Raw genomic sequence first — 9,291 nt, forward strand, 5'->3', positions numbered from 1 at the left:
AACTCACCAATTTTAGTGAAATTGACTCATTAGACATTTCTTTTACAAGACATTCCATCTTCTATTTTCACATCTTTGCCTAGGTCCCTATCTCAGTAGACTTGCTTGGGTGAAAAACCAAAGACTAGTACAAAGATGAGATGTCTTTGTTTAAGAGCCAGGGTGAATCAGTTAGAAAAAAGTCATGGACCTTTGCCGAGTATAAGCTAAGTGACCATGGGCAAATGGCTTAGAATCACTGGCTTTGAGAATCTATCAGGTTCTTTTATGGAAGCTATCTAAATAGTCCTTGTCTCTCCACACAAGGACTTGGGACTTGTCTAGTGTTCTTCATTTAAGTATTGACTGAATTTACCTCTGACTATTCAGCCCCATGTTTACCTTTATCAGAGATAATGGCAAATTTACATAATCTCTCTCTCTCTCTCTCTCTCTCTCTCTCTCTCTCTCTCTCTCTCTCATTCTCTCTCTCTCCCTCCCTCCTCTTTCCTCTTCCTCTCTTTCTGCTTCTTTCTATTTCTTTCTCATACATACACACACACACACACACACACACACACACACATAATTATCCCTTTCTTTTTCACTAGCTAGTTTCACTGGCTACCTATTTAATTTCTGCCTTTTAAAATCACTATCTTTGAAGCAGAATTCAGCTGATACTTCCTATACTAGACATTTCCTCATCTAGTCATTTATTCATCTTCTCTCCCTCTTAAAATCATTTTCTTATATTTGCATTTATTATCTGTGTATAAGCTGTATCCCTCCATTAAAATGAAGTTCTTAGGGGTAGCTAGGTGGCACAGTGAATACAGCACTGGCCCTGGAGTCATGAGGAACTGAATTCAAACCCAGCCTCAGACACTTACTAATTACCTAGCTGTGTGGCCTTGGGCAAGTCACTTAACCCCATTTGCCTTGCAAAAACTTAAAAAATAATAAAAAATAAAGTGAAGTTCTTTGAGATCTAGAATTTTTTCTTCATATCCCATGTGCTTAGCACGGTGCTCATCCAATAATAATAATCACTTAATTGAATTGAATTGAGTTGTACTCATTTATAGCCACTCTATTCTTAGCAGGATAGTCATAAACTAGAGACTTTTTAGAGGAGAGGAACCAGAATGATAAAGGAAGTCATGTTCATCCTACATTTATTTTGCATGTAAGAGTGTTTTTTCTGCTGAAAATAAAACTTTGGAGGATGAGGGACCTTATAAGTGACTTTAAAAACTAGAACTATACATGAAAAAGGGATACTCTTCTTCAATTGAGTATTCTCATTGTAGTCAACGTATGTGTCCATATCTTCTTAGGAAGACCAAGACAAAATGGCAAGCAAAGGTCCCTACCAGTTTGTAAGTTCTTCAATTTGACCATGGCATTTCCTTTAAAAAGAAAAACAAACACACAACCTCTCCCCACAACACACACACACACACACACACACACACACACACACACACACACACACACACACAAACAAACACAGACAAATACACATTCTTAAGGAGACACGGAAACACCCAATGGGAATGTGTGGTTGTGGGAGAACAGAGGATAAAATTGAACTATCTTAGGCTAATATAGGATATAGGCTAATCCCCTAGTTTTTCAGGAATATTTGAAAGTGAGAAATGAGCCTAGAAATAGAAATCATAATCAGATTATAAAGGGCCTTAGATTTCTTACTAAGGATATGAATAAAAATGAAGGGATTTTTATCCAATGAACAATAGTGAGCCCCTGAAAAATCAGAACTGAAAAATAAACAGACAAATCAGTGACTATTGAAGGCTAGCACAGAGAGGAGAGAGTCTAAATTCAGGGATATCAGATATGCACCTCCCAAGGGGGCTCTTAAGGATCTAAGTCTTCTAATTGTGATTTGAACCAAACCTGAGAGAAAACCTCATCCCAGTCTCACTCTTGCTTTACTGTTGTTTTTGTTTAATCATTTTCAGATGTGTAGGACTCTTTGTGACCCCATCTTGCAAAGATATTGGATTGTTTAAAATTATCTTCTCCAGTTAATTTTATATTTGAGAAACAGAGGCAAAGCAGGGCTAAGTCACTTGCCCAGGATCACACAGCCCCAATTTGAACTGATGCAAATGAGTCTTCTTGACTCCAGGCCCAGTCTTCTATCCACTATACCTCCTAGCTGCCTGCTGTTAGGCCAGATTTCTACTTCTTTCCCTAATTAATTGAAGCTGGTTCTTTATGGCAGAAAAATTTGAGCATATCTGAAAACGATGGATATGATTGTTTGAAGTTAATTAGACCTTCATGGGCTGTAACAACCAGCTTCTGTTTCTAGCCACATCCTATGTTTTAATTATGTTGTGCTTGAATCATATGGAACTAACCTTCCATCAACAATAGTGTCTAGGAATCAAATCCGTGAAACCCTTTACTGTTGACTACAATTGCAGCAGATGGCATAAATTACTTAAGCTAATTTTATTTTCCGTAGCTGAAGTCTCTTGAATATAAGTGGCATAGTATATATAAGGTCTCATAATTGGAACCCAAGATCAACTGAAGACAATATTCAAAATTGGACCCAGATTAATAATATAGTGAACTCAAGGGGTACTCAGTGATAAGATCTCTATTTATTTTTATATCACAGTAGAAGAAAGTTCTAAGATTTATAATGTCATATTATTGACTAATAAGGATCTTATACTAGAATCTGGGAATCTGGGAGGCCTTGTCTTTGTTTTTCGTCACTACAAGTGATTCTCCAATGCCTACTCACCATGACTGTATAGTACTACCCCCCCCACCAAGCCTTTGTTTTTCATCTGTAGAACAATATGCTTCAATGGAATGATCATTAATTAAAACTTTTATAATTAATCACTTCCATAGGACTGGATACAGTTTTAATATTCAATGAATCTTAGCTATATCATTTAAGGAAATCCCCTAAAAGAGGCTTAGAGGTGACCTTTTACCTGTTGGTTTACTAACTTAAATCTTGTTGCAGAGGGACATAATCTTTTGCTTCCTTTCTTAAAACCCCTGATGAATTGAACCAGCTGTCTCTGAAAGATAAGTAAGTCTTTTATCTTGAGTGGACTTGAAAACATCTTTCCTACTCACTGAACAAGTACAAAATAGGAAACAAATATGGACTCTATACCTTCTTCACATGTGTTCTCAGACTGATAGGGCACTTCTCTTTCAACCTTTAGAGTTATTTTATGCTCTCTCTCCCAAAATGTCTTTAACACGACTAAGTCAGATGGGGTGGCTATAACCAAAGGAAGCATTTCTAGGTCCTCTTCAATCTGGAAACCATCTTAGGTTACAAATGTCCTCATGAATTGGAAATGATTGAAAGATCCAAAAGATCTAATTAGCTTCAGCTAATCTTGGGTTCTTCTAAGAAGTAAAAGGGGAAAAGGAAGAGGGTGTAAATGGGTGCATGTGTGTACGTGTATATGTTCAGACAAGTTGAGAAACTAACACTATGCTGGAAATTTGAACACTCTATTCATTCAGTAAACCATTGCTAACTGAGATGGACCCTATCTGTAGTCTTACTTTGGCAATAATGAATTCAATTATTATTCAGTCATTCAGTAGTGTTTAACTCTTTATGACCCCATGATCTTACTGACCTTGAGACTTTCTTGGCAAAGATACTGAAGTGATTTGCCATTTTGCCATTTTCTTCTCCATTGGATTCAAACTACTATTATTACCACTACTACTACCACTAATACCACTATTACTACCACTATTACCACCACTACTACTACTACTACTACTACTACTACTACTACTACTACTACTACTACTACCACTACTACTACTTCTATTACCACTGCTACCACTACCACTACTACTACTTCTACTACTATTACTACTATAGTTACTGCTATTGCTACTAGTTCTTCAGCATTGAAGAGGACCACAGCAATCAACCAAGAAATTGGTGGCATGAGTTGCACAATTATGCTTATTATAATGTTTATTATATTTATTATAATCATTTTCACTTTTCTTTACCAGAATCTTTCTATCCCATGGCCTTATGGATAGGAACTGGGTCTGGATGCTGTCAGAACATCTTGGCCTTAAATTGGTTTCACTTCCTTCTATATTAGTGAGGTACTACAGGCTCATTAGCAGCCCTGAGCAAGGACCAGAATGTGCTATCTGGCAAAAGAATTGGACAACCTGGTATATCCATCTATCTCATGTTGTCCAAATTGGCCTTTCTTCTCAGACCTGATGGATTCAAACCATGGTTAAATGACTTGCCCAGGGTAACACAGCTAGTAAGTGTCTGAAGCGGGATTTGAATTCAATTCTTCCTGACCCCAACTCTCTGTCCACTGAGCTATCTAGCTGTCCCTATGTCCCTGTCACTATAGAATGACTAACTTTTTTCATGTCATAGTTACTGAAGTAAAGAGGTAGCTGACTGAAATGATTGTACAACTTAAGTATATATTGGGTACCAAGTCAATATGTGAATACATATTTACTAAGCCCTTGGTGTGTTTGTATGTGTGTGTATGTTTGTGTGGAAAGGAATTCTCTCAGTGTCTAATAAATTCTTGTTAAGCTGAATTGCAAATTTAATATTTATAAAGCCTTTACAGTGCCTGGAAAATAGTAAATGCTATCTAATTACACATTCCTTCACTTTTTGTAAAGACAAAACAAAAATCACTGATATATTTTCAAGTGCATAGGTATTGAGTTCTCCTTTAAATATGAAGTCAAGAAACAGATTTGAATTCAAGCCCTGTTATTCACAAGGATGGCAACGTGCAAAACCAGTAAATCCTGTTACATCTCTAATCCATAATTTCTTCATCTGTAAAATTGACTTAATATTATTTATACTACCAAACTTCCAGAGCTGTTTGGAGAAAAAATATGATTCATAAACTGAAAATTAACTTTAAGGCATTTTTAACTCCTCTGAAGTAGGAGAAATGACCACCCATTGCTCTAGGCTTTCTGATGAAAATAAACCCTTGTCCCCAAACAATGGAGTTGGCTGCCTCTTCTGCACCACTGAATCTGTGAAGCAGAACTGTGGATGCAGCATTTTGGAATGAGTTCCAAGACTAGATCAGCTCTGTGGAATGTGGAAGCAAAGCACAGGGTCTGAGAAAGTGAAGAGTGGGAGGCTGTTGGCACCGTCTGCAACAAATGTGGCTGATTGATAAAAAGGAGTGAGAGAATCTGGAGAGATAAGAGAGGTGAATTTGAGGTGTTTATGTAGCAAAAAGGACAGATCATCTACCATTGTAATCTGTGGCGAGCTCTGAGCAAAAGGTACTCCCATGAGATTTGTTGTGTCATAGAAAGACTCCCATGACTGAAGTCAGGAAGCTCAAGTTTATATTCTGACTATGCCACTTACTTCATATGTGCTCCTGGACAATTCACAGAAAATTCCAAATGTACCAGGAAAGGTGTTCTCCTAGAAATACTACAGGGCAATAGGTGTCAGTGACTAGAGGCAATGAACAGGGCTTAAGAAGAGAATCTTCTTGGGGGAAAATGGAATGGTCCAACAGGATTCCAAGCCAGCTTTCATAGGGAAACCAAATCCCAGAGTGAAACCATAGTGAGGAAGGGAGTTGTCCTTTCTTTTCTATGTTAAGGAGAAATCTGATTGACTCGAACCACTAAGATAAGTTTGCCTTAATTTTCCAGATGGTCTGAAAAGACAATCTCAAACTCAATGCTCCTACTTCATTTGCAAAATGTCATAGAAATAGTCAGTCTATCTTTGCCCTAAGCTGCCTTCTATATATATCCTTTGGAGATCCTTTGCCCTTTCTTTTACAGTGGTTTTGAGCATGCTCCAAATTTTAGTGGTGAAACTGGCAATCATGGATTCTTCTACACCATGCTCAATAGGTGGTATATATCCACTCACGGGCCTTTACAGACATTTTCCTGCATCTCTACCTTTCAAAACCAGTATCATTTTTGCAATATATAAACCCATTTTGCCTTTTTTAATGCGCAGGTCTTAGTATTTTCCACAGAGTGAGTAATTTGTAAATGCTTATGAATGATATATAATTGACTCCAGGATATCCCATGCCAATTAACCTATTACCACCTTTAAAACACACACACACACACAACACAGGGGGAAAAAAGAGAAAACAACTAGGTGTCTTCCCTTCAGAACCCTCCCCTCTGCATGACTTCTTTCTCATCATGGGAGATACTACTCTGACAACCTCTAAATTTGAAAGTTTGCAATGATTTCGATCCTCTTCGTTTCTATTCATTTTGCTTACAGGAGACCTTGGCAAAGTCTGTCTTTATTTCATTCATTCTTTCAGAATCCATTCAATAAACATTTATTGAGGCCCTACTATGTGTGTTGAAAAAAGACAAACATTTCCTTTCTCAAACAAATTCATTTTCCAGCATTTCATGATGAATATAACCACTCATTCATTGGTCTCACAATCACCAAACTACTCTATTGTTGTCCTTGCCAATAAAAGTATTGCTCCTTATAAACTTATTATCTTAGAGACCTTCCTATCAACTTTGCTCACAACAACTGCTCTGCCACTGGAGACTCAGATTAGAGAACATGCCCCTGAGAACTTTACCTTTTCATCTTCAGAACTCCTTTTGGAGTGCCCTGCTGACTTGAGTCAGCATAGTTAACTAGACCAGCTATGATTTATTTTATTTCTGGATCACCTTCTTGTCAGTTGCCCTAACATCACGCCAATATTCTTGAACCATTGCTCCTTCAATTCTAGGACCATAATTAAATCATTACTGATATTTCTTTTCTTCTTAGTTTTTTTTTTTTTTTTTTGCAAGGCAATGGGGTTAAGTGGCTTGCCCAAGGCCACATCTAGGTAATTATTAAGTGTCTGGGGCTGGATTTGAACTCAGGTACTCCTGACTCCACAGTCGGTGCTCTATCCACTGCACCACCTAGCTGCCCCCCATTACTCATATTTCTGGTAGAAATCATGTATCAGTCTACTCCTGTATGACTCTCCTCGTCAGTCTTAAGATTTTTCAAATCAAATTACCTCTCTTTTGCCGTGACTTGCCTAGTCATTTGGCAAATCATTGGATATTTTAAGCCTTCCTTTTAACTAATGAGAATAGTATTCTTTCCCTCATTTGCCCCATAGAATTGTTAGAAATAACTAATAATTGAAAGAATTTTAGAAATCTTTTGATGCCTAAGTGGTATTGCTGTGATGAGACAGAGAAGCTAAGAGATATAAAGTAAGGGTTTGGAGCCAGGACCTCATGTTCATTTTCTAATTCTGCTACTGACTCCCTATGTAACTCTGGGAAAGTCATTTAACCTCTATAGTCATTAGTTATTTGTCATACTCAACATTCCAACTCCTCTCTCTGGTGTAAATGCTGTCTCCTGATCAGTAAAATGAGTGAGTTGGACAAGATGATCTCCAAAGTCCATTTAACCTCTACCTCTTATTATCCTATAAGAAGATGAAGAGGATGAGATCTCAGAGGTTCCTTCTAATTTGGAGATTCTGAAGATAATGAGCATGAAGCACTCTGTGAATGGTGGTTTATTATCCATCCCCAGTACTGTTAAGATTATATACCTCTAAATCAGATGGCAACCACTTCCAGGTGCAAGCCATCTATTAGACATGAACTGATGACCCAGAGGGGAGAGCTTTCCTTAGTCATTCTTTCCCCTTTAGGGAAAACAGGTAAAACAGCTGTGAGAAAAAAAGAACTTCCAATGGTTTCTACTTTTGATTTTTTTCAAGGAGATGGCACAGATACACAGAAGACTAATGCCACCTAGTGGACCTGGGAAAGAAACCCAGTGGCCATGAAGTTTACCCTCAAGGACCAATTATTTCATTTTTATACTGAATCTCACTGATGCTGCTAGAAATTTCACTTGATGAAGAGTGGTTTACTGCTTCCAATCATCATTCATCTTTGTTTTTAAATGACCAGCCTAATGACAAAATGACCAAGTTAAGCTTTAACCTCCTAGAGAAGCAATGTGGGGAAGAGGAAAAACATTTGAGCCTAGAGGAAAGAAAATGGAAGGAAGGAAGGAAGGAAGGAAGGAAGGAAGGAAGGAAGGAAGGAAGGAAGGAAGGAAGATAGAAAGGAAAGAAGGAAGATAAAAAGAAAGACAAAAGAAAGGAAGGAAGGAAGGGAGGAAGAAGCAAGAAGAAAGAAAGCAAGGGAGGAAGAAAAGGTAAGAGAAAAGAAAGAGGAAAGGAGATGGGAAGTGGGAAAGAAAGAAGAGGAAGGAAGGATGAAAAGGAGGTAGGGAAAGATAGGAAGAAAGGAAGAGAAAGAAGGGAAGTGAATGGAGGGAAGGATGGAAGTGAGGGAAAGAAGAAAGGAAAGAAAGAAAATGAAAATAGAAAGGGAAGGAATTACAGGAGAGCAAGAAAGAGTAAAGAATGGAGAAGAGGGAAGAAAGAAAAGGAGAAATAGAAAAGGGAAGGAATTAGAGGAGAGGAAGAAAGAGAGAAAAGGGGAAACTGAGGAAGGAAGAAAGGAATGAAGGGAAGGAGGGAGAGGGGGAGCGAAAGAAATAAAGAAAAGGAGAGAGAAGAAAGGGAGAGGGGAAGAAAGAAAAGAAGGGAGGTATAAAGGGGAAAAGAATCAAAGAGAGGATGGAAGGAAGAGAGAAAGGGAAAAAAGATAAAAAGAAAGAAAGAGAAGATGAAGGAAAGAAGAATGAGAGAGAAAGAAGAAACAGAGAAGAAGGAAGATATGGGTGTCAGAGAGAAAAATGGGAAAAAAAGGAAGGAAAAAAGGAAATAAGGAAGAAAGGACACAATTTTAATGTGTTAATTACTGTTATAAGAATTGTAACTTCAAATATAAACAAAATAGTCCTTGCTCTAAAGGAATTCCTATTTTATGAGTGAAGAAAACTCGAAGAAGGGAACTGACGTGGGGCATTGAGTAAAACTGAAGCTGTGAATTAGTTGAGCTGTGAGTGAAGGATGAATGGGGTCTTTCCTGAAATAATAACAGCAGTTCTACTGCTGCTGATTGATGATGATGGTGGTGGTGGTGATGATATGGTGATTTTATAGTGCCTACTATGTGAAAGGCACTCTGCCAAATTATATTTTCTCATTTGATCCTCAAACAACCCTGAGAGATAGGTGCTTTTATTATTTGCATTTTACAGATGAGGAAAGTGAGAAAAACAAGTTAAATGACTTGTCCAAGGTCACGTAGTATGTGTCTGAGTTCAGATTTTATTTTAAATGTTTATGATTCCAAACCCAGTGTGCTATGTTT

This window comes from Macrotis lagotis, chromosome 4, assembly GCF_037893015.1.
Source record: "Macrotis lagotis isolate mMagLag1 chromosome 4, bilby.v1.9.chrom.fasta, whole genome shotgun sequence".
Lineage (NCBI taxonomy): Eukaryota > Metazoa > Chordata > Mammalia > Peramelemorphia > Peramelidae > Macrotis > Macrotis lagotis.